General features: G+C 43.3%; 1 protein-coding gene across 14 annotated transcripts in view; it reads right to left on the bottom strand.

Moving 5' to 3' along the window:
• PITPNM2 (phosphatidylinositol transfer protein membrane associated 2) overlaps positions 1 to 24,142 on the bottom strand; it is a 141,415-nt gene that overhangs the window by 105,443 nt on the left and 11,830 nt on the right. For all 14 annotated transcript variants that reach the window (XR_008745584.1, XR_008745585.1, XM_055794499.1 and 11 more), the window contains exon 2: positions 19,671 to 19,770. The gene's annotated coding sequence lies outside the window, so the exon portion shown is untranslated. The remainder of the gene's footprint in view (positions 1 to 19,670; positions 19,771 to 24,142) is intronic.

A 24,142-nucleotide genomic window follows, 5' to 3' on the forward strand; every position in this document is an offset into this window, starting at 1 on the left:
TGGCCCAAACTACTCAAATTTGAAACAGAGGAAATAACAGGTATTAAATTAACCCAGCAAAGATGCAGCAATTTTAGTTGTAGAGCTATTCAGAGTAGAAGTACTCTGGAGAGGAAAAAAATACTTCACCTGTCCTCTCAGGAGTAGTAGTGCTTAGGTTTAACCTAGAGTGTTGTCACTCTGTACAGAGCTCAGAGAATTTTCATGTCATATGCCAGACATCAAGAAGTCAACCTAAATTTCAGGACACCAAAGCCTTTAACAAACCATCAGGACAAACATCGTAACTGGAAACATTTTAAGTTTGGAAATACACATGATGACGACTGCAGCAGCGCTACCAGGGCACTCTGAGAATTAATGCTGCCATCTGAAGGGAAGGGGAACATCGCAGCCTTCACTACCTGCTGCATGGTTCAAGAGCCTGGCACACTTGCTGACACCTGAATCTTTCTGCTAAGAAGTCTCTTCTACCCAGAAACAGGGGGAAGGGAAAGACTTTTGGATAAGAAAAATTACACCAGAGTTGTTGTTATAACAGTTCAGAATATTTCGCGTAATGCTTCAAGATGCTGCAGTGAGAGATCTTACCCAACAGCTTTTGGAAACAAGGTGGTAATACTTATCATCATCACCCTCCCCAGCTCAGTATGCTGAAAGCACATAGAGAGGGGGAAAAAAAACCACCAAAAAACCACACAGCCTTGGAATAGTTAAGTGTTGGGGGGGGGGGGAATGGAGGGACGGTTGGGGGAGGATTTGTTGCTTTTTAAAAAAAATTACTGATAACTGAATCAAACCAGAAAAACAGTCTAAGAGCACAGCCTTTGCAAACTACACTAGACCTTGACCCGCAGCAAAGACAAACACACTTTTAAAAAAGGACAAAACTGCTCCACCATATTGAGCAGACATTCTTGAGATCTCTAAAATTATCTTTCGGAGTGTCAACTGAAGAGGCTGAATCCCAGACTCCGCATGAACAACATGGTCCGAGACTCAGACACAAAGGCCTCCCTGCACAGGGAGGTTTGGAATGCCAAGAATATGCCTGTTCTTGGGAAGGGCTCTTCCAACTGGCATTTTCTAGAAAGAGCCAAGAGGCAGAGCCCAAACTGAGGACAAGTGAGAGCCAGCCCGAAACCCGTAAGAGAATGAAGTGTCCAGCGGCAGCTGACAGTGCTTCTGATGGGGTCCTGAGCCAGCTGCTTCCCACCGCCAATGTAGAAAGCACCAGTGCTACCATGCTGCTCCTGCAATTATTTTAAGCAATCACCTTTAGAAAAACACTAATAAGATTCATTCCTCCTTTCTCATAACAGTACAACTTGTACTTAACCTTCCTGTCACTTAAGAAATATTCCATTTCAGAAAGCAGCACAGTATCAATTTAACAACCGAGCAAACAATACCTTCACGTTGCTATGCCTGTTAACCTTTGATTTACAACTACATTTTTGTCAGTTTTTGGTTTTTAAATTAAGCTGCTTATATTGTGAAGGTTAACAAAGTTCACTCTATTAAATTAACATCTGCTATATAAATAATGCATTACCAGAGGGGCAAAGAACATTTACAAAGCACTAAAAACAGGTGACTGAGCATTAAATGCTCTTTTCCCTGAATAACTTAAAAAGAGAATAGACACCTGAAAACTAAACTCTTTCTTTGCACACGTTTGTGGTATAAGAATCACCAGCTCCAAATAATTTGCTTTGCAGTTGCTGTCAGGAGAGACCTGAGCAAGGCAGCGCAGGCTGGGCGCTGCGGGCAGCAGCTGACGTGGAAAGCAGAAGCTTCCAGGGACGGACCGTTTGTTGACCCCATATGTAGGTTGTAACACTGACCGATCTCCCAAAGCAATTTTCATTAAGAAAAAGTTTCCAAGACCTGTCTTCCTCCTTCCGTAGCCCCAGAGGAAGATTTACACAAGACTCCTGGAGAATAATCCTGCCCCCACCCCCCTTTTTTGTGTTTTCTTTTTAGGTTTTTAAGATGAGAAAATTAATTTCAGCAATTTCTTGTGCTGTATGGGTATGGGTAACAGGAGAAAACAGCCAATCATATGGCATTGGATTCCCTACCAACAGGAGCAGTACGTGCTCGGTGCAAAGGTTGTTTTGGGGTTTTTTTTATTTACATGAATCCATGGAGCTCACTCCATTTCTGCACCATTTTAAAAAGGCAAAGAAAATAAAAGGCATAAATTATCTTCTAAAACAAGCACTTTTTTTTTGTACTGAAGTCTTCAGTGAAGAAATATAACACACAATTGCAAGAAGAGCTCAGATTGCTGCTTTAGACTCTAATGGCTTCGTAACAGTAATTAAGGCTTCTTCCTGACTTCGTAACTATGCCATAATGCATTTATCAAAAGCACATTACCACAGTGGACGCATTCACTCTTTCTGCAATATTTCGACAGCTCCCTTTGGACACTATCAGTAAATAAAAATCTTACGTGGACCAATTAAAGAAAGCATAAATCCAAATCACTTCTCTGTGGCTATCTCATTGCGAACGCACTGCTGTCAATTTTTTAATGGAAAATGGATAAGCACTTCGAATACAGTCAAAAACTTCCTCCCCAGAACAACTCCGGGATGCAGAGCCTTTCCTCAGAGCCACAGGAAGGAAGGAAGGAGTGTTTCTCAGGAGCTTTGTTTTTATCACAGGAGGAGGAGAGGTTTTGACAGCAGAGAGACTATTGTCAAGTGCATTTGGACTCACGTCAAGTCTCCAATTGACAAATTGGACTGGGAGTCCTTTCACAGCGAAAGTGCATAGGAGAACATACCATGCAACGCAGAGCCACTTCTCCACTTCAATGAAAAGCAGAAGGGAATTACAGAGCTCTCTTCCCCTTCCTCCCATCCAATTGCCTCCAACAGGCTGCAACAAGCACAGCACAGCAGCGCTCTGCAGGGACGCATTCACAGATGTGAGCATCCTCCCCCTAGTCCCTTACCCACGCAAACCTCACTGTTTTATTGTGGGGAATATAAATTGCTGCTGCCAGCTGAGCTCCAGGAGGAGCGGCACATGTGTGAAGCTCACACTGTGTAATGACTGCTACCGAAAGTGCAAATGCAAGTGGGTGAATATTGGCATAAACCCTGCAGAGTGTAGCTAAAATTAGGGCTAGCAATATGGAGAATCCATAATATCCCCTGCACCTGGGTAGCTCAGTGCACTCTAGCCCAAATGTTCTTTAACTGGAGGGAGGGTAAAAGGGGGGAAAATGCAAAATACCCATGACCTTCCCTGTGATTTTTTTCCCACCAAAAGAGGTTTTGCATTAGCCATCCTGCAGCAACAGCTCCAAAGATTTTAGGATGGAGATAACTGGGGACCCACAACCCTTTATTTGAGCACACAAAAGATTATTTTAAACCAAGCAGGTACTCTGCTCTAGTAATGATTTTCAACCTTTGCCATACTCTGTTTTTGCCATACACTTTTCCCTCCCGTCTCTTAACTGCTACCATGGGGAAAATACGGCAGTTCATTCAAATGCAGGATTTATTAGTATTAAATCAGTATTCCAGCTGTAAGTAACAAACCGCACTTCACATATGAGATGCAGAGTGCTTAGCACCCCTTACCAGTTATTCTGTGTTTTTTACCCCCTTGGTGTGGAAGGTTTTACACTGAGGAGCTCTGGCTGCTGCTTAATGCAAATAGAGCTGCGGGCAGTAACCTGACCAGGACTTCTTCTGCCCCACCCCGATTTTAGTATCCTTTGCAAAAATCACAGAATTTCTCTAGCACTATCAGAGAGAGAAGCAAAGCAGCCAGGCAGCATACGGAAGAGCTCTTAGGTTTTTGTCTCTGGATTGCAGGGGGTGAGGAGAAAAATTTGTCAAGAAACCTTCTAGAAACCCCGGGGGGGGGGGGGGGGGGGGGGGGCGGAGAAGAGTACTGGAATTGGCTACAGTAAATGAAAAGCATAATTCAAATGCTGACGTGTACTTCACAATGCCATTCTTTGAACTACATGGGAAAGAGCTGCACCAACCTCCATTTAAAAAAGAAAAAAAGGGGGGCGGAGGTGGCGGGAAGCTTAGGTACAGTGTTAGTCAGGAGCTGTTCCTGATGCCTCCATCCAGAAGCAGACTACCAAGCTTTCGTTCAATATGGTATCGCTACAACAAAACTACCTCCTGAGTGCTATAGTCTCTTAGTTATAAACAGCCTCTTTAAATAAGGGAAAAAAGTGCATTATAGAGGAGTTTGCCACATTTCCTTCAATAAATCCTTCCTCTATTCAGTGCTTCCCAACAGGAGCTGGTCTACCAGCTATCATCACTGGTAATTCTCTCCCACTAGAGGGAAAGTAAAATAAAAAATTCAGACCATAAAAATATCTCTTATCATAGGAGAAAGTTATTATAGCTTTCATGCTGCCTAGCTGATGTCTGTGCACACTGATGGTCCCCTTTTTCCCCATTAATTGTCTGCAGAGGGAGAAAAGAACAAATGCTGACCAGGTAAGGTGCATCCAGAGACTCAAGGTAATCACACTCATTCCGTTTTATTTATAGTAACAAGTATTTTGTTTACATTAAGAACGGGTCCAAAGGCTCCTGGCAAAAGCATTCCATTAGGGCAGCTGGGTAAGTTGTCATCATGCTGTGCCAGGTATTGCTCTTCTGAACCACCTACTCTTGGCATATGCCAGAAAAAGGAGGGGGGAAAAAAAGAAAAAAGAAAAAGATTCTCCTCTAATTTCCCAGAGCTCCTGACAGTTCCTACCTGCCTGGTTTGTCCTCTGCCAGCTCCATGTCACTGCCAGCTTCAGATTTCTTGGCCAGCACCCTACTCCAGAGAATGTCTCTTTGGGGCAGCCAAGTCGCTTTCTAGTGGAGTCAGAGCAGAGGGGCTGGCTGCAAAAACCCAGGAAAAGCCATCAGTGATGCTGTGCAAGGAGCACACCTATCGAGCTCCTACCCAGAGTTCAAAACTGCTGGAAACACCCTTGATTTCCAGACTTGCCCAGCCCAGCACACACGCCAGAGACAAGAGATGATGTGCCAGCTCTCTCCAGGACTGCTCACACGTTCCAAGTCCAGGTAGTGACAGAGGACCACACGTCCCATACCTCAGCACTGCCTTTGCAGCAGGGCAAGCACACGCCGGTGTGCGAAGCCTCCCAGCTGTAAGACCCCAGTGCCAAAGAGCTCACCAGGCAGTGATGAGCCCGAGGGAACCAGCACTGCCCAGCCCACAGTCCTCAATGCCAGAGGTTAAACTGATCGGGAGAGAAGTGGCTTGGACTAAGCTGGATTTGCCTCCACAGGGAGCTGTTAAGGCAGGGAGCAAGATACTTTTTTCCTTAAGCAAAGCCCAGGCAGAGAGATAGGCAACTGTCACCCTCCAAACGCATAAGCTTATTCCTCATAAAAAGTTTACATAGACTAAAGGAACTAACACTAATAAAGTTTTATCACTTCCTATACCCAGTTCTCAAGGGAGTCCCAACAAAGTTTTGTGGGCAGCTGCAGCAAGAGCCTGGGACTGTGCTACATCCCATCTGAAAGGGGAAAAGAAATTCCTGCTGGCAATTCAAAGCATCAAACAGATATTCAGGATCTATTCAGCCTTGAATCAGAAAAGGAAAAAAAAAAAGAAATTCATCCACGCTTTTAAGCTGGTCACACCCTTAAGCTCTCCAGAGAAGTTTTACAGCTTGTAAAACTCTCATGATTCATTTGGAAAGAAACCGCAGTCTGTGCTGCAGCCACGTAAGTGTAAGGTTTCATGGGGAGAAAGGGAAGCCTCAATGAATGGGACTTCAAGGGGGTATGTAAAGAGCACTAATCCATTTCAGGGCCCAGCTACAAACACAAAAGAGAGGAAAACAGAAGGGTTTCTGCCCCATATCCACAAGACACTCTGTGCAGAGAAAAGCACATTGCTTTATTTATACAGGAATTTTCTTTTCAGTGTGCACCACTTGGTTATCCATTATCAGCCTAAAAACAACAGGGCGCAGGAGACTAATGAGCAGCAAATACAAAGATGTGGAGCAAGATTTAAAGCACAATGGTTCAGGCACTCTTGTATTTTACAGAAGGTCATTCACTGGGCCTTTATACTTCATTTATCAAACTATATCTGAACCAGTGCAGTCATCCAGATTCAAGAAACCATCAGGCATCTTTTCTCTTCAAAAGGGAAAATAAATACTTCATCTGTAAAGCATTTTGCATCAAAGGCTCTCCAAGTCCTTCCCCAGCACTTTGTCTCATAAAACCACCCGGGCAGACAGCTGCTCACCCTACGGATGGCCTTCAGAGGTAGAAAGAAGTTAACTGTTTTGCCCATACTGGCTTGGGCAGTCACACAGTCACATCTCAGATCGGCACCTTCCTCAAGATGCACCTGACTGAGCCAATTACCCACGTCGCTACCCCTAACGAGTAGGATTTTATAGCCTCTTATTTTTCTAGTGGTTCCCTTGTCATCATAAACATCCCAGTGTTTGCTCACAAGTTGTTCCATTAAAAACAAATATGCTGCCACTCCACGGCAGCGGAATTTGCTGCAGAAAACCATCAAGAGAACAGCACTGTCTTGCCAGCCACCTGCACCACCTCCCCCTTCAACTCAAACCCAGAGGCACGTCACAATTACATTATTCCAACTAAATAAAATTATTTTCCCCTGTTCCAAGACATAAAACAACCACATTATTATGGCTATAGCCACTGTGATTTAATAATTTAAACAAAAGACACACACAATGATAGGAACATAGTAAGTAGCACAGCACTTCATTACGGCTGGAACCAGTATTTATGATCCCTGAAACCAAAGATGGTCTTGAAAATTACATGCCCAAATGCGTCACTTCAAAATTACAACTTAATCATATAACGCTCAACACAGAGCTTTGAAAAACACTGATCATCTTTTGTTTCTTTCCAGGGGGAAGAAAAGCTCTGAGAGATAATAAATCATTCAACGTATCGATGGAAGCAGCTTACTTACGAAACAGGATTTGCAATGCAAAAAGTGAATCATGAAGCATCACCTTCACACTTCACCCTTCCTCACGCACTGCTATTGAAGACTGTCTCTCCAACTCACCCACCGCCTCCTACAGCAGGTCAGCGACAGGGCCAGTCGCCCGTTTCTCCATCATCCCTCTGCAGGAAAGGGCTGGTCGTGCTCCCCGAGCTCTGCAAGGAATGAGCTCAAACGCAAGGGAGCCACCCAAGAGCTGCAAGCGCGCCGAGAGCTCTAGACCATGCTGTACAGAGAAGTTGATGTAGGAAAAACGCTTTGGACACGTAGCCACAGCCCAAATGCAGTTCTTCGCCAAGACTGAGGACAATATGTTATTAACTAAAGTTTAATTATATCCACAAACATACATTTCTAGCTGAGGCATACAACTACATCTCTGTAGATCTGTTTGTTCTTCTAGCAGTCCCATTAAGAAATTAGTTTTGTGTTCACTTTCATAGCCCAGAACACACATTTATCTGGTATTAATTTGCTCCTATTTTGTTTCCACAGGAATTTTACTTGTTCCATATTAATTAATTTATGTCAGAAACAGACAACACTTCACAAAGGACCCTCTAATCAGTGGCTAATAAGGGCGGGCTGCAGTACAGCGTTTATGTAACATGGGTAAGATTGTTTTCAAAAGACAAAGCATGGTTTCAAAGAACAAGCTATTGTCTCCCCACGAATCGACTGTGGAAATTAAGTAGACCTTAATTATTACATTTGCAGTGCTTTGTATTAGGTGAGGTCAATTTCCAACAAGTATCATTCCCTGTAAGAAAGACGACTCTGCTTACTTGTAACACATAGACAATGCATTTTTCTCTAAAGAGAAAGTCTGCAGGAAGAAGGAGCCAGCAGCAGACACCCAGCCAGGTCTCTACAGCCGACCAACAGCCGCTACAGCCGACCAACAGCCACTACATGAGCTTCAGCAGGGAAACCCTCCCCTTCTCAGAGACCCACATATTTGACAGTCACATTGAAAGCTGCCCACTCTCCCCACAACAACCCAGTAACCCAACTGCCACAGAAGCAAGGCAAGTAGCTCTGAATATTTTCTCTCTTCCCACACTTCAGTGCATCAGCTGTACGTGCAAGCAAAGAGCACATGCTCCATTCTAATGGAAGAGGCAAAATTCAATTAATGACACCAATCTTTACAAGTCAGCAGAGACTGCAGAAATGGCTCATTCGGGAAATTTTTCTTTCTGAAAGCTTCCGTGCACTATAATAAAGCAACTATTGCAAGCATTTATTTATTAATACAGAAAGATTTATTTATGAGAGACCTGCAATCAGCTTAGCCTCTGAAAGCGCAGCTTGATGTAGCTTAGCCCCTAGCCAGAGTTTCTCATCTGCTTTTACATCAGGAAGCAGCATCCATTAGCTGTCCCTAACCCCGAGGCTAGTTGAGAATAGCCCAGGCGACACCTTGGCAACCCCTTAAGACTCAGGGCTGCCAAAACCAGCGGGCAGCCTGCACTGACCCAAGCTCCGCTTTTACGCCAAGGCTTCGATACGGTAGAAGGAAAGAGGCTGACTCCACAGGCAAGGAAAGCTGGTGAGGGGTCCAGTTAGGGTGTGTATGACGGTGTTTGTGAAAGGAGCTGGAGAACTGCAGCCTTCCCTTAAATTAGCATGGCAGGCAGAAATATGAAAGGCTGTAAGTGTAAGGTAAGTTACCCAAATCCTGCTTTTCTATGAGAGGAAGACCAATTCATATGGCTGCAGCCCAGAAGATGCAATACCAGCACACCGACATGTCTCTGCTGGGCAGAATACCTCCCAGAGCTACCAGCAAGAGGAGCTTTGGCAACAAAAGAGCCACTTGATTTAAAGCAACTGTACTATTAAGTTAACATTTTTGTTCATAATACAGGCTAGCTTATACTTAGAAGAAAGGCAAAGGGAATGGCACAGGGAGCCATTTCAATTCGTAAGAGGCAGTTATTAAGACAACCGTAAGAAACAGGGAAGGGAAGCTTTCCCAATGGTTTTGCTACATTCTTCCATCATGATTTCACAAAGCCTGAGGAGTCAATAAAAGTGTATTATAGGTCTTCAAGGAAGCAGATCCAGGTACTGCTTTGACTCTCCATTACAAGAGACAAACCCAAACAAAAGCATTGCCCAGTTCCCAAGTATCAGGATCCTAGTCCTCTTCAGCTTGTCCTTTATCACTAGTAAACAGCGATGGTGATAACAGTAAGACCATACAGCTCTCTAGATGGCAAATGCTGCACTGAACGTACCATGGAATTAAGCACAAGCCTTGCCAACACAGAACAAGAGCAGATTTAAAAGCAAGGGCAGTCTTTGCACCAGCAATAGCCCAGGATCATGAAACTGCTTCCTGCTGTCCCACCCCCTGAACTTCCTGCCACCCTGTCCAGGGAAAATGCCTTTGTCCCTGACCGTGACCTGCAGAAAACAGCCATCCGTCCAGGTGTGAGCATTAAGAAGTCCCTGCAGCATTTGTGGTGCTTTGGATTAGGTCATCACAGTGCTGGGACAGTCCCTTCTGTCCAGGTTATCAGAAGTTCAGCTCTGTAGCGCAGTAGTGCTCTACCCACCACAACCTTGAGAAGGGACACCCTCCGTGCCCTGCTGCTTCTGGCTCCTCACAAACAAGATCACTGGGAGCAGGCCAAAATTGAGCTTCTGTGTCCTCAGAACACAGGGATGGAGAGAACTGCTCATCACTGCTTCTGACAGAAAACAGCACAATCAATTACAACAGGTGACTTTTTGCATATTAAGTATACAAGGAAAAAGATTTTGAGATGTTAACACCTGTCATTGCTGATTCTCCATCAGAGCCTCTTCCCTAAATCCCAGAAAAAGCATAGGATGCTCAACACAATGGGGACCATCAGCCATAAGGTTGACTTGAAACAAAAAAGAAATGGCTCAAGAAGTTTGTTCCACATGCAGAGGAAATGACTAGAAGGGAGAGGAAGTAGCATCTAAACAGTGCACCTGAAAGCACAGCATCAGACAGCTGCCTAAGAGACCGTACAGTCAATACAGTCAGCTGTCAGCCGCTGGTATCACACGACTTGTAATATCTCTGCTGGGACTCAGGTGCTGCACTTTCTTATCCAGAGGTCTCATGCACACACGAGTGTGTTCTTGGGCACCCACCTCCACCATCCAGGCGACTACCCCTCCATGAAACATCTCCCTCAGCTCTGCAAACCACAGGAACACCCTTGACTACCACTGCTGCAGCCACAAAAGGGACAAGAGTGCCTACATAATCCTTCAGGGGTGAGCAGCCATGGGGCTGTAACCTCCTGGGGTGCTGGAGAGCCCCTAAGCCACTCAGACAAGAGCATCTGTGCCCATATCCTCTGCTGCCATTTCACGTGGTCGTTTCTTGCCAGCACAGCTGCTGATTAAAGCTTCCACTGACATCTGAAGACTTAAAGGCAAATAAAAAAACCCTACACTACTTAATCTGATTCATGCTTTTTTAATGACTGGAGTTCCTATCATGTGGAAAGCATCTTTTGCAAGGTACTACTTGACCACTGCTGTTCAGAAATGTAAAAAGACTTGCTAATGCTCTGCTAAACTTCTCACAGAAGTATTTATACCAGCACCCCCCTATTTTTTCCAACTATAATCTAATTCATGTGCCTCTCATCTTAGCTATGGAACAGCATGTTAAATCCAAGATCAGAGCTCATTTAGATAAATGGAATTGGGCACATCCAGCAAGTCATTCCTGCTGCGACATTTCTACTATTGACAGAGTTATTTCCAGGCCCAGCGTAGGCAGGGAACTGGGAGGACTCACAGGCTTCAGCACAGTCACTGCCCCTCACTGAGGATGCACAGAACAGCCAAAATTTCCAAAGGGACTCTACCTGGGTCTAGTCACATGTTAATAAGCATTCTGGCAGCATTTCCCAGAAACAACCTTCAAGTTACCTAGAAACATATTCCATCAAAATAAACCTCAACATAATAAAAAAGAATAAAAAAGAAAAGAGCTTTTACTGGTAGATTGCATTCTAGCTATATACAGAAGAATTAATGGATAAACTAGAGTGATTGATCAAGGGGATAGCTCAAATGAATTTTGAGGTTATTTTCTTAGTTCTTTCATAAACACAAATAGTGCTGTCCAAGTTTCCCTTTCCTTGTTCTTTGTTACTCTTCATGAGCTCTTAAGAATATAGCTGAATCCTATGGGCCTCTATAGGACTTAAGAGCACCCAGCGGACCTTAAACACTTAGTAGGTGATGAGGTGAAGTGAGCCCACTGCTCTAGAGTTTAACAGTTAAATCATCCAGAATAGATGCAAATTTCCAATCAAATAAATCAAAAGATCTCCTTCAGCACTGAACAGTTCCTTTTTTTCTCTAGGGCTCCACCCCCATATTCCTTTCTAATCTGAATAAATATGGTATTTGCATCCCCTTCTTTTTTTTTTTTTTAAATAAACAACTGCTGGGATGATGCAGAAACAGCACAAAGGATTTTCTTTAGACATTCAGAGCACTGCTCATCTGATTGATTTCAACTCATCATTCTTCATAAACAGAATGTATACACAAGAGCCTGTCAATACATCTGCTTGGTGCATCTTTCTCTCCGCTCACAGCCCATGCCCAGAGGTTAACGCAATCCTGCACTGCAGAACACACCACCTCCACAAGAACTGGTACTTTTCAGCCACCCTCCACTCAAGCTGAGGTGCAATTAGCAGGGGTCACAACCACGCAGCCACACCCGCCAGAACACTTCTAGTGCTAGGGCTCAGCAGAGGTTATCTCACTGATAACCTACATACACCCTGGGGACATCTGTGCAATATGCACGTCCACACACTGACGATTCAAAGGATGTAACCCAGAACTTGGCTGTAGCACGCGATTTCTCAGCACTGCCTCAGAGAGCTGTGCGAGACGTGCTCTGCTCAGCCTTCAGAAAGGAAGCTGGCCTTGATTTAGAGGAACGTATGTTCTTCGTATAAATGCATACATAACAGCACGCTACTGACCATTAACGATTCCTGGAAATCCATTAACCTTCCTGAAAATCACATTTTCAGCCAAAAGAAACACTTCCAATTATTAAGACAAGGATGCCTATACCATATACCCCAGAAATTAATCATTCTTGTACTCCACTAAGACACGTCACAAGGTAGCCTGCCTCTGGAAAATTAACTGCTATGAGTCAGTCAAAAAGATAAAACAATTGAAGGATTTTCATACATTCTCTTACTCAGGAAGAATCCTCTTTCCAACCCTTCTCTCCACTTGTCAAACATTTAGTGGATCTGGCATAAGTATTCAACACATCCTGCTTGTTAGTCTAGTTGGACAGAGACAGTGGAAGTTCCACGGAAAGTTCTACAGCAGGTTCTCTTCAGATCTATAAAGTTTTGCTTTTGGCCTCAGTGGAAGCAGGATTAGATCCTAAATAGGTCCACAGGGAGCTTCAAATGGATTAATGAAGACAATACAAGGAAAGAGAATCTCAAAGCAGGATAGCGTCATCAGATAATGGTATATTCTATGCAATGAAAAGAAGATAACATCACCCTTATCTGCATTACATCAAGTATCTTTTGCTTCCAAAAGCCCTTAAGGCTGCAGAGTTTTCAGTTACCTTTGCTCCCTCTATTTCCACTAGCATTAACACTCTTCCTTAGAATTCTGCTGCCAGCCGCCGCGCGGTCTCTCCGGATATCATGAATTAAATTCTCGTTTCTTCTGACTCCTTCCATCGTTAGAAGGACATTTATCAGGTTAAGCCCAGATTTCTTCCCCTGTCTTACCAGCGGAGTTGTGGATGACTAATCAAAAGACTGAATATATTTTAAAGATCTAATTCTCCCTTCACTATTTATACTAGTCAATGTCACTTTGACACTATTCTGGCTTTCAAGTGCAAAAAACTTTCAGACTTAAATTCCCTTTAAAATTAACATGCTCTCATAAGCAGACATGAGTGCTATTCGCTCCATCCTTCCCTCCCCCAAGTTAGCTTCAGCTGTCACCAAAAACACAGTAAGCATTTTCCTTCTTGGGAACTATGTGTTCTTGCAGTTATATTCAGTGGACCAGAAGAGTCTGGCATCGGAAAAAGAACTATCTGATTTCTTGGACTCGCTGCAAGAGAACCTGTCTTGGCCAGATACAGTTATCACCACCAAGAACCAAGAATACAGTTAAATTAAAGATGCCCTAAGCAATGAATATTGGCTATACAAAAGTGATCAAGTATCCACCCACTACAGACACAGCTTTGGGGCTCTGGCTGCTCTTTAAAGGGTGTTTCTTCCTGCAGTTATTTGTAACTGTGAGCGAAACACTCACTTTGTAAGTTAGCATAAAGATTTTCAGGATTTCCATAAATGGCTACCACTATTTTACTAAACGGAAAGTAGTCAACAGCTCTTGAGAACCTTTCACATTTGTCGGTTTGTTAGATCCGAACGTGCATTTCAGCTCAATTCAGACTGAGCATGTGAGTCAAGGTCAAATCTACTATTTTTGCCATTATTTGTATTGCCATCTTTCACCTGTATTCCCTGTAATTTCTATTTCTGTGCCAAGTCATAAAGAGGGCAATATAGCCTGCAAAAGCAGCTGCACCTCAGACCCACCTTGAGATACTGAACCTGGGAATGCCCCTTTATGTCAGGGAAGAGACCTGCCACGTTCAGATGGCGAATCCTTCCATGACAATACTTCGACACTGAAGAGAGCACTACCTCTGGGCAGCAGCGAGAAAAATGTACAAAAAGACAAAACAGATACAAAGCATCTTCCTAAAAATCTGCTCAAGGCAACGGTTTTCTACAGATCATTTCTACCACGGTTTCCATCTTCTGGCTCGCCACATGCAAGCCCAGTCTGCAGGCAGAGAAAGCATCTCTGACCACTTCCAAGGAAGTAATTTCATTATCTCACTTCATTAATTGCCCCTCTCCACCACACGATCCAGGTATGGTAAAAGCAGGTCTGCGAGCACATCTCTTGCTGTCCCCTCCAGGAAGGGTCCTACCTCCATTTCACAGGAAGGGCACCAAAGGGAATTTTATTGAATGTCATGGTGAATTGCATAGCATCTGCTCTGTGCTACGCCCAGGACAACCTTCTCTATAGAGCTTTTCCATGAGGGGTTGTTCATCAGGTCTTATTTTTAAAGAATCTGGGCCAAGTCATCCCTGCTGTAGCTTTAATGACGTCAATGAGCTACAGCAGGGGGGAAAATGGGCCATTATTTTTTATGTCCATATGTCATGTGCCCATTAAAGAAAAAAATGCAAAAGAAGATCAAGGAAGAAAAGTTATTGAATCAAAAAACTATCCTGCACAGAGAGTAACATCTAGATGTGGAATGTTTCTCTTTTGTTTCTACTGTACGTCTAAAAATATACAGTTTATGGAAAAAGAAATACTTCTGCAGTGTCAAGGTATAACGCGAGTTCTGCAATGACAAATTATATTCACATTTTGTATCCTGTTTTGCATAAAAAGTTAAAAAAATCTTTACTAGGAAAAGGCCTCTTCAAAACTCAACAAAAGCAAGCGGCAGAGTTGCCAGCAACTGCTAGTTTCTCCACTGTAAGCCAATATTAATCATACTCTGCATACCACCACCCAGTAGTAAAGCCCAATGGACCTTTTTCTGAGCTCATTTCTTATCAAATCCAAATCACTATTCCACAAATATCAAAAGCAAAAAGACAAAATGTAAGTTTAAACCTAAGCAACGTTTTCTGTGTCTATTCAAAGCCTCAAACACCAGCATGGAAAGGGACGCAGCTGAGGAGACCAAGCCTGCCAGATGTAGGACACCAGCTGTGAACAGCAGTAGCAGCCACCGCAACACATCACAGTTCTGTGCTATTTTCAGCAGGCTGAACTGAATCATTTATCTTGAGCGAGTTGCATACACATTTTCCACCCACCGTGCCCCAGACCATCAGGTACTGCCCCAGGCTGCAAGCAGCAACCCAGGGGAGCCAAACCGCAAGGTGCCTCCCAGCCAGTGAGACCTGCAACCAGAACTTCTCAACTCCGGATTTAAAAGCCCACTTAACTGACATTTAAGCATATGAGTAATTTTATTCATATGAACATAGGTAAAATTACTCACCAATATGTTTATAGAGTCATGCCAATATGCCTTGTGAAGACAACAGATTTTTCAGAACCATCCAGGAACAGCAGCAGATCACAGCAGCTTCATGTTCCAGGCCTCTACTTTGTAGAGGACTTATTTCAAAGCTTAGTGGAAGATTCCTTTGAAATCATTGACCCTAATTCTCCAAGTCTCAGCTTTAGTCAACAAGTCAGTCATCTTCGTAAAGGCCTTTTTTCCAATTATTTTCTCTTTGCATTAATGAGTTCTTTTTCCCACAAAAAGCCAGAACAGTTTGGGGGTTTGTTGGGTTTTTTTATTTTTACTTCTGTCCTCCCCGCCCCCCCCCCCCATTCCAGCACTGGAATCAAAATAACTTGAGATGGAAAACGTGTGACCTCCCAAGCCTTTATTTACAGTATCACAAACCACAAGGGAAGGATCTATCTAAGTTTTCCAGCTGGAATGGGAACAGCAGGGAAAAACGTGCCCTCGTTTTTGCAGCCGTGATATTTAACACATCACAGGGGAGAAAGATGGGGAGGAGGTAGCAGAGTTAGAAGCAAGTAATGATGCCATGGAAATGTCAGATGAAGAGGTCTCAGCCACACAGGTAAGTTTATGTGATTACATCCTTTCTCCCCAGAAATAAACAGAGCTTTCTACATGCAAATGTAATTGCAAAACCAGTCAGACACAGATTAAAGGAGCTACTTCTTGACTTTTACGTAATACAAGACTGTAACATACAGAAGCCTTCTGACTTCACCTGAATTTGTATTAGTGCTGTAATGATCTCTCCTCGTGCCACCATCTCCCAAATTCCTACAACAAAGAGTCCATCAAAACCAGGAAGTCTAGAAACAGCGGAATCGTCCTCAGATATTTAGACAACGCAGACAAACACAAACGAACGAGGTTTAGATCTATAGAAAGCTACTTGCAGCAGGAAACTGTCAGTTTGTGGTTACAACCACACCAGTGTCACAGCTCTTTCCTCCCAGTTAAATACATATCTCCAAACAGTTCCTCATGTCTAGTGTTTCTCTTGTAAGAGGAGGAAAACAACCACAAGAAAATCTTGCTAGTATTTCCACTAAAAATTTCACGGCGCCAGGAGACAATCATCTTTGAAAAGTGATCCTTCTGTACCTTTCCAAACATTTATTTATGTCCCAGACTGTCAGGTCTAACACAGTTTACCTGTAACTATCTCCCACCTTTATGAGATCCCATTCCCGCCCCTCCCCTTACCTGTCAGCAGCTCCTCCTTCTCCCTGCCTGGCACTGCAACAAGTGCCACACTAACCCACAACCTGTACGCACCGAGATAGGCGAATGCCACAATTGTACTGCTCCGAAACGCTGCCAAACAGGGTTCCGCTCCTTGCCAGTACAAAAGAAGCCATCACAGCTTTCTGAAGTGTTATCACCTTGATCTAACTCATTGTAAAGTGTTTTGCAACACAGTCTATGAAGGATCCAACACGAGGATAGATTTCTCCGCCTTCAGTCAGTTTCCATAAACTCACCCCTTACAGTAAGGGGTACAAATCTCATGTCACAGGTCACACAGTAAGTCCCCTGGTAAGTACAGGATGCAGAAAAAGTAAGCCAGCCCAAACTGGAGTTCATATAAAAAAGCATAGAGCTCTGGAAGGGAAAAAGCTTGTCACATTACACAGCCAGGTGTAGAAATGTACCTAAAAGTCACAGTACAGCATGGCACAGGCACAGACAGGTGCTGCAAGCAAAGCAGGGAGCACTAGAAAGGCATGAGAAGGAACCAACTGCAAAGCAAACCTGTGCTTCCTTTTGACAGGACACCATTCATTCCTTCAGTGATGTGCACAAAGTGTTTAGAGGGGACACCACTTCCCCAGTGCACAAAACTTCTCCCCAGCCCACCTCACATGTTCTCAGGCTAAGACACCCTGTAATTCCAACTCCTTTCACCTCATCTACTTTCCCCTCTCCTATATATCAGCCTCCTGCCCAACATCAGCTTCTGCCTCTTCTAACAGAGAGAAGCACTCATTCCTCATCCCATCCAGGCTTCTGCAGTTACAGGACCAGTGGAAACATGAAAAGGCAGGGCAGTGTTCCAGGACAGCTAGAAGTAAAGGCTACTGAAAGACAGAGAAGCAGATACCTCCTCATTCTGCATCAGCATCCTCCATCTCCCCTATCACACTGTTTACCTTGCCGGCTTCTTGTCCAGGTCCCACAGCCATGCTTTGAATATCACAGGCACTTACAGCTTGTGCATGCACACATGCCCCTCAGATTCTGCTCACACCAGGGACTGAGAACACTTTCCTAGATTTTGAAGTAATTCTATGCAAAATACTCCCAGGTATGACTTGTAGAGGAATCTTCTCCCACCATTTTCACTCTGTCCAACAGTTTGGATTCAAAGCCTTTGGGTCTGGAAAAGCAAAAGGCTGCACAGGAATGCTGGCAGAACGAGGGGAAAATTAGCCAGTGCCTACAGCTTTTTCCTGGACATTGCTATTGAGCTTTTTGTTTTCCTAAATGCTGCATTCTCTGACAACACTTAAAACCCATTTTTCTTCCTATGTTCCTTACCTGTCAATCCAGGGACATTACTTTTCTCTAGTGACGCAAGCCGCATGTATTCATTTTGTTGTGAATACAATTCTGAAGGCAGCTTCCCCCCACCTGCCCAAGGAATTAATGAACACTTGGGCACCTCTCTCACCAAAGATCATCAGCCCTCCTAAGTCCTTCAGGCAAATGAAATTGAGCAGAGCCACAGCCCCAGGGCAAAGCAAACCCTAACCACTGCTAAGGATTGCATTTCTTCTTTGCTGTTACCACTAATTCAGAGAAACACACTCTCCTCTACAACAGCCGACAGGGGAGCAAAGGTGGAGTGCGTGACCTAAAGGCAAGGAAGGCAAAGCTCTTGGGGCACAGCTGCTCTCCTCAGCACAGCAGCACAAATCCACAGGGCAATTAATGCCTCTATGAGCATAAACTCCTCTGTTAGAGCCGCTGACAGCAGCTTTTGCTCCCAAGAGACCAGTCTGCAGCTCCTTCAGAGCGCTGTGGTGGGCAGAAGAGAAGCCGCCGGGCTTTCTCCCAAGGAAATCAGGTATCCCACAGAGGGACAAGCCACGGCACTAGTAACAGCCCACCTGGAGAGAATTCAGGAAGGGAAGAGACATGGGGAATGGCAATGAATTCATTGGGAGCCAATTTACCAACAGGAGACAATTAAGGTATTAAAATCACCCTTTGTTTTCAAGGATTTCTGGTAAAGATATTGCATGTTAATACAGAGCTGGTGGCACTGCGGTTTCAGTGTAACTGCTGCGACCCTGAGGTATAAATCCAGAAAAATTAAAAACACCATTTCAGCTTGATAAGTGAACAGACTCTGATCCAAACTCATTAATCCTTTCTCTGTTCTTCCCAGCAATTCATTGCTCTTAAGTAAGAAACCGTAGAGTTTGAGTTTTAGCATCCAGCAGCAAAAATTCAAAGTTGCTATACCACAGTATCACCACAAAGAGAAACATTAGGTTGAGTTAAGAGTTAAAAACACCCTTTCTGACAAGAAAAAAAACCCCAAGTGGTGAGGAACATACTGGAGGAAAATAGAAAGATGCAAAACTACAGAGTCAGTCTAAAGGCTGAAACCCCATCTATTGAAAATTTCCTGTTCAGCCACTAATTTTGAGGGCAGATTTAAATACTATGATAAATGTTTCTAGAACTCACACACAAGAGGTTTGGTGAGAGCTGGACACATACATAGTGACCCACAAGCAGCACTCCAAAGGCTGCAGCATAAGGGAGTAGCAAGTCCATACATTCATAAAAAGCATACAAATCTCTTCAAATTTACTTGTTAAAAAAGTACCACACATGGTACCCCGCTTCCCCATCTACACTCTTTACTGGGGAAATTTTGCATGTCAATCCTCCTGGCAACATAAAGCAAATTAAAAGTTCAGAGGACAAAAAAAGGTAGAAATTAACAACAATTTTCTGGTAGTACCAGAGGCTGCACACTATTTATTTCAATACAAATAAAATGCAACAAGGTTAAGATTTTTTGGGGAAAAAACCCATGCAAGATTTAAATATGCACACAAAACCTTATGTTTGGCTGCACAGGATGTGCAATTTTCTCCCTTTTAATTTATTTATTTGAAAAATATCAAATAAACAAGGATGCCAACTAAGCAGAAAAAGGGAGAGAACGTGTGGGGTTTTTAAAAAAACAGGTTTATTACCAATACAAGTCTATGCAATTTAAGCCAACTATGTCCTGTGACTGCCAAGCCCTTCTCAAAGGCAACTCATACAGCCATTCTTCCAGACTCCATTTTATCGTGTTCCACCCCTGAGCACCTATTCAAGTGGAACCCAAGCTAAGGTTAATCCCCTCTCACCAGCAGCGAGCTAGTACCTGTCAGACTCATTACCATTCTCCCTAGTAACATCTAATTTATTTTTTTCTAATACAGAAGAAAAAGAACAGCCATCCAGCTGAAATGCCAGAACCTACCTTCTGCAAAAAATCTCTCTAGATGCTTCTGAATGCAGGAGGGAGTAAAGACAGCATTGCTGAAAAAGGATGTCACTGTTGGTCCACATGTGTCAACATCCTAGAGAAAGATAAAACACAGTTCCTTAACTGCCATGCCCATGGGAAATCAACAGCAAGAATAAAGCTGCATTATTTTCACAGTTATACCATGCTAATGGCTTCTATGCAAACAACATAAAGCTACAACATTTTATAATTGCACATCAGAGTTTCTCTGCAGACATCCCTCCGGTATGTCAGAAATTCAATACGTGATAGTAGGCGGCAATGAGCACCTCAGGGATTTAAAGTGCGTTCCAAGCCATGAGTCATCTCTAACTCATGGAAATTAAAAATAAAAATAAAATTTAAAAAAGAGAGAGAAGAAAAAACACATGCACGCACGTTGCACTGACCACTCTCATGTGCTCTCTCCATACGAGACCGTAACTTCCCCCTAAAGCGTTTCCCTTTTAAATAGGGTGTTGAACAATTTCCACAAAGGGAACATCATCACAGACAAAACACCACACCGCAGCCTGCTTTCAGCTAGCCTCCCAGACACCAGGCAGGATCCCCCGTTCAAGGGTGGAAGCAGAGCTGGAGCTGCTTGAATAAACCCTGCAAGCCCTTCCACAGCTGGAGGAGCGAGGAGGAGGCATCTCCCATGGCCGCCGCGGAGGACAGTGCTGCCCGGCCGGAGGGATGGCCAAGACAAGGGTGGTGAACAAGTGGCACCCAGCAGGGCAGCCCCAGCTCCCTTCCCACACAGCTCTGGAAACATCAACCCCAGGCAGACCGTTTACACTTCAATTTCCAGCCCATCAGCTACCTGCTTTCCCCTGAGGCTGATTTCTGTCAGGAGAGCTGAGGGCCAGAAGTATAACTTGCAGCCCGTGTGGTTTGTTTCGTTAGGCCACGCAGCTCGTTGCCTTGTGAAGAGTCTCACCGTTTCCTCCGACCACTGGAAAGCTGAACATTGCCTGCCCTGCTGTCCTCCAGGGGACAGCCAGAAGAGAGCAAAGGCTCTGGGACGGAGAAGGGAAGCCGTTCCCCTAACAAGTGACCCACGGGCGGCCAGCACGGCTTCAGGACGTCAGCAGAGATCAGAAGACAGCCCGGCTATGCATGCAGGGGACGGGGCCTCAGCAGCTCCTGCTCACTCCTGAAAACCACCCCCTCAGATTAAAGCTGCCTTTAACTCCCTGAACACCCCGGCCACAGAAATATTCCCTTCTCCTTCGGGTCAGGAAGGGCACAGTTGTCCTTCCCAGTGGCAGGAGCTGTGTTTTGCATCAGAACACGCACATCTGAGTTCACATCCACACCAAAAAATAAAGCAGCTCCTCAATAGGGACCTCGATCCAAGCCTTCAGACCAGCACCCCCAACTAAAGGGTTATACCAAAAAATTAAAAAAAAAAAAACACCAATACCCTCTCCTCGCTGCACCAAAGAACCTGAAATGCTTGGAAAAAACATTTGATACCTTTAGCTGTGCTACCCTGTTACAGTTAACAAATTTATGTCTTACCAACAATTTGAAAAAAAAACCAAAAAAAACCAAAAAAACCCCAAAACGTAACTGCTCTTTACTCTTGTACCTTCCTGGACAGCAATTTAAAAAAAATAATAGCGCTGCACAAGTGAGATCCATCCTGGACGAAAAGCAAATGCGAGTAACATTTCAGGACCATTAATCTCAGAGATCTCACCAAGAGCAAGCAGGCAGGCAGTTTAAAAATATATTTAGTCCACAAATGCTTATTAACGTTGAATTGCTGATGCAAATGATTGAATATATATTGAAAGTGAGATGTGGGCTTCCTGTTATTTCTGGAGGGTTTTTAAGTTAACCCATATATTGTTTCCCTGGATTCATTTTTTCAGTACTCTGTTCTGTGAATATATCAGAGGCACTACTGTTCAATTATAATTTTCATGCTTATTTCATTTTCCATAATTGTTAGCCTTTCATAAGATACATTATCTCTAAACTGCTAGTGTTGCAGAGCAGCTTCATTTTATGTGATCTTAATTTGCAGAAGATTTTTTTTTAATACCTTTTGCAATTAATGTATTGATTTATATTGTGGTGGACTTCGCAGCGCTCGGTTGACGGTTGGGCTCAGTCTTAAGGTCTTTTCAAACCTAAACGACTCTATGATTTGCTGATTCACAGCTAAGCCAGCTGCACAGAGCCCAAATGCCACTTCTGCTTTCCCAGGCTGGGTTTAAGAAAAAAAAAAAAAAAAGCTGAAAGTGTCGAGCATCAACACTTTCTCAACATTTGCTTAACTTATGTCAAAACCTTCTGTGATGCAACTATTAGATGTGGAACTATCTGAGCTGGAAAGTACAGGTCCAGTCAGTAGTCCTGTGGTTTAGGAGTCTGCTCTGAGTTTTCAAAGCGAGGGGGTTCCACACACCAGGTCTGGCTCACGTACAGCTTTCCACTGTGGCCTCAAAGCAGCCACCACACATCTGCATCACCACATGCAGAGCACAGGGAACAAGTCCTGCCACACAACGGTCTTACAGCATTTGCTTCGCTTTGCCAGGCACTTGGAGAGTTGAAAGCACCAAGTACGAACAGCCAACCTGATCCAACCATCCACGATCAGCTGCGACTCAGTATTTGTCACACACATACACAGATGCAGTTGTCTTACACACTCACTAGATGCCATTCCTTGAAGTCCCCCAAATCTGATTGCAATGTGCTACAAAGCTGAATCTTAGTTTTCTTTTCGTTCATTGACTATCGCTCTTGTTCCCAATATTAATACAGTCAAGACAAGATCATAAATAAAATGGACTCTGCAGGCTGACAACAAAATTAACAGTGCAAATCATTGCTACTTTTAAAATTACATCTTTAAATCAACTGAAGAAAAATATTACAAGATTTGATAGATATAAACCTGTCAAGAATCTGTGCGCGTACTTTGGGGCAGAATTAACCCACTAAATTCTGAAGGAATCTTTTAAGTAAAAAAATTTTCATAAAGGGAAATTTAAATTGTTTCTTCCCCCCATGTTATATACAATGTGATGATTTAAAGCCCAAAGGATCTTCTCTCTAAATTACCTATTCAAATCTGTAGGATGGAAATCTATTTAAATACAAGATTTTAATCTTGCTTTGCATGTGAACTGTTAAAATGATTTTTCCAGGAAAGCAAGTGTCTCATTAGTCCTTTTAGCTATTCTACCATACTGATCTGCAAGTAAACAAAAACCCTCACATTACCTTTCTTTTTAAAAAGGATTAGTTATATCTACAAGTTTTTTTAACCCTATATACATCTAGTCTGATTGAGTCTTGCCACTGTTAACACAATAATTCACTCATCAAGTGCATCAGGATTTGTCAATATCTATTCTACATTTGTTTTGTAAGCCAGACAAGTTTCTGTAGAAGCTGGATATGCCAGACAACATCCTCTCAAAAGAAGCGTCCACTATAACCTACAGTTAAGCAAATAACTTCTAAAAATCTGTTGGCCCAGAGCCCCGGTCCCTTGCACTGCCTTTGCAGAGCAGAGCACAGCTCTCTGCGTCAGCAGGGGCCTGGACTCACGGTGTCAGAAGGAGTTTCGCTGTTCAGCTGACCCACTGCGGCAGCAATCCCGAAAGCCTCACTGGGGAACTTGGGCAAACCTGGAAAAGCAGACACAAAGCCTCCCCCATTCAAGAGGATCAATCTTCCTATCTGCTTTATTCTTTTTTTGTTTCAGTGTTGCGTTTTTTCCTTTTCTGTAGATTGGGGAAGGATGACAAAACTTCTTGTTTTCAGTGAAAATAAGAATAAATGGTCTGAAACAATTACTCCAAACAGAGATACAGAGTTCTCTACATGCTTGCTAACAATACTGAAATCAAAAGTGATTAAAAGCAAAAACATATCAGAAAAACAGAAACTGAAAGTACTGTATTTAGGAAAACATAAATACCAGCATTTTCTCTACAGTAAACACTGAAAGTTAAAGGTAATTAATACCATCTAGGCCACTACCACATATTTATAGAACTTGTTTTCTGGAATAATCATACACAAGTCACCTGGACTATATTCCCAAATCATCACTTTTTAAAGTCACTGCAGTTTGCAGAGGCCTCACTGATGCTATTAATTTGCTTATTTTCACATGTGAGAACAGATTACAATACAAAAGTTAAACTTAAAAACTGTCAGTTTTAAGCCTCTTTTAGATTGCTACTAATTAACCCTGTCTGCATTTCAGAAACATTTGGTGATAAGTGGTAATCAAATATATAGTTAAAACTGTTTCTATTTATGATGCTACTGGATTGCAGGAGACTTTAGCATTATTAAACAAGGGACACATTTGTCCCAAAGCAAACCACCAGGAAAAAGCAACCCAACAAGCACATTGAGAAGAGAGAGTTAATGCAAGACTTCCCTAAAGGCTAGAAGAACATTTTTAT

Source organism: Falco peregrinus, chromosome 2, assembly GCF_023634155.1.
Source record: "Falco peregrinus isolate bFalPer1 chromosome 2, bFalPer1.pri, whole genome shotgun sequence".
NCBI classification, from domain to species: Eukaryota; Metazoa; Chordata; class Aves; order Falconiformes; family Falconidae; genus Falco; species Falco peregrinus.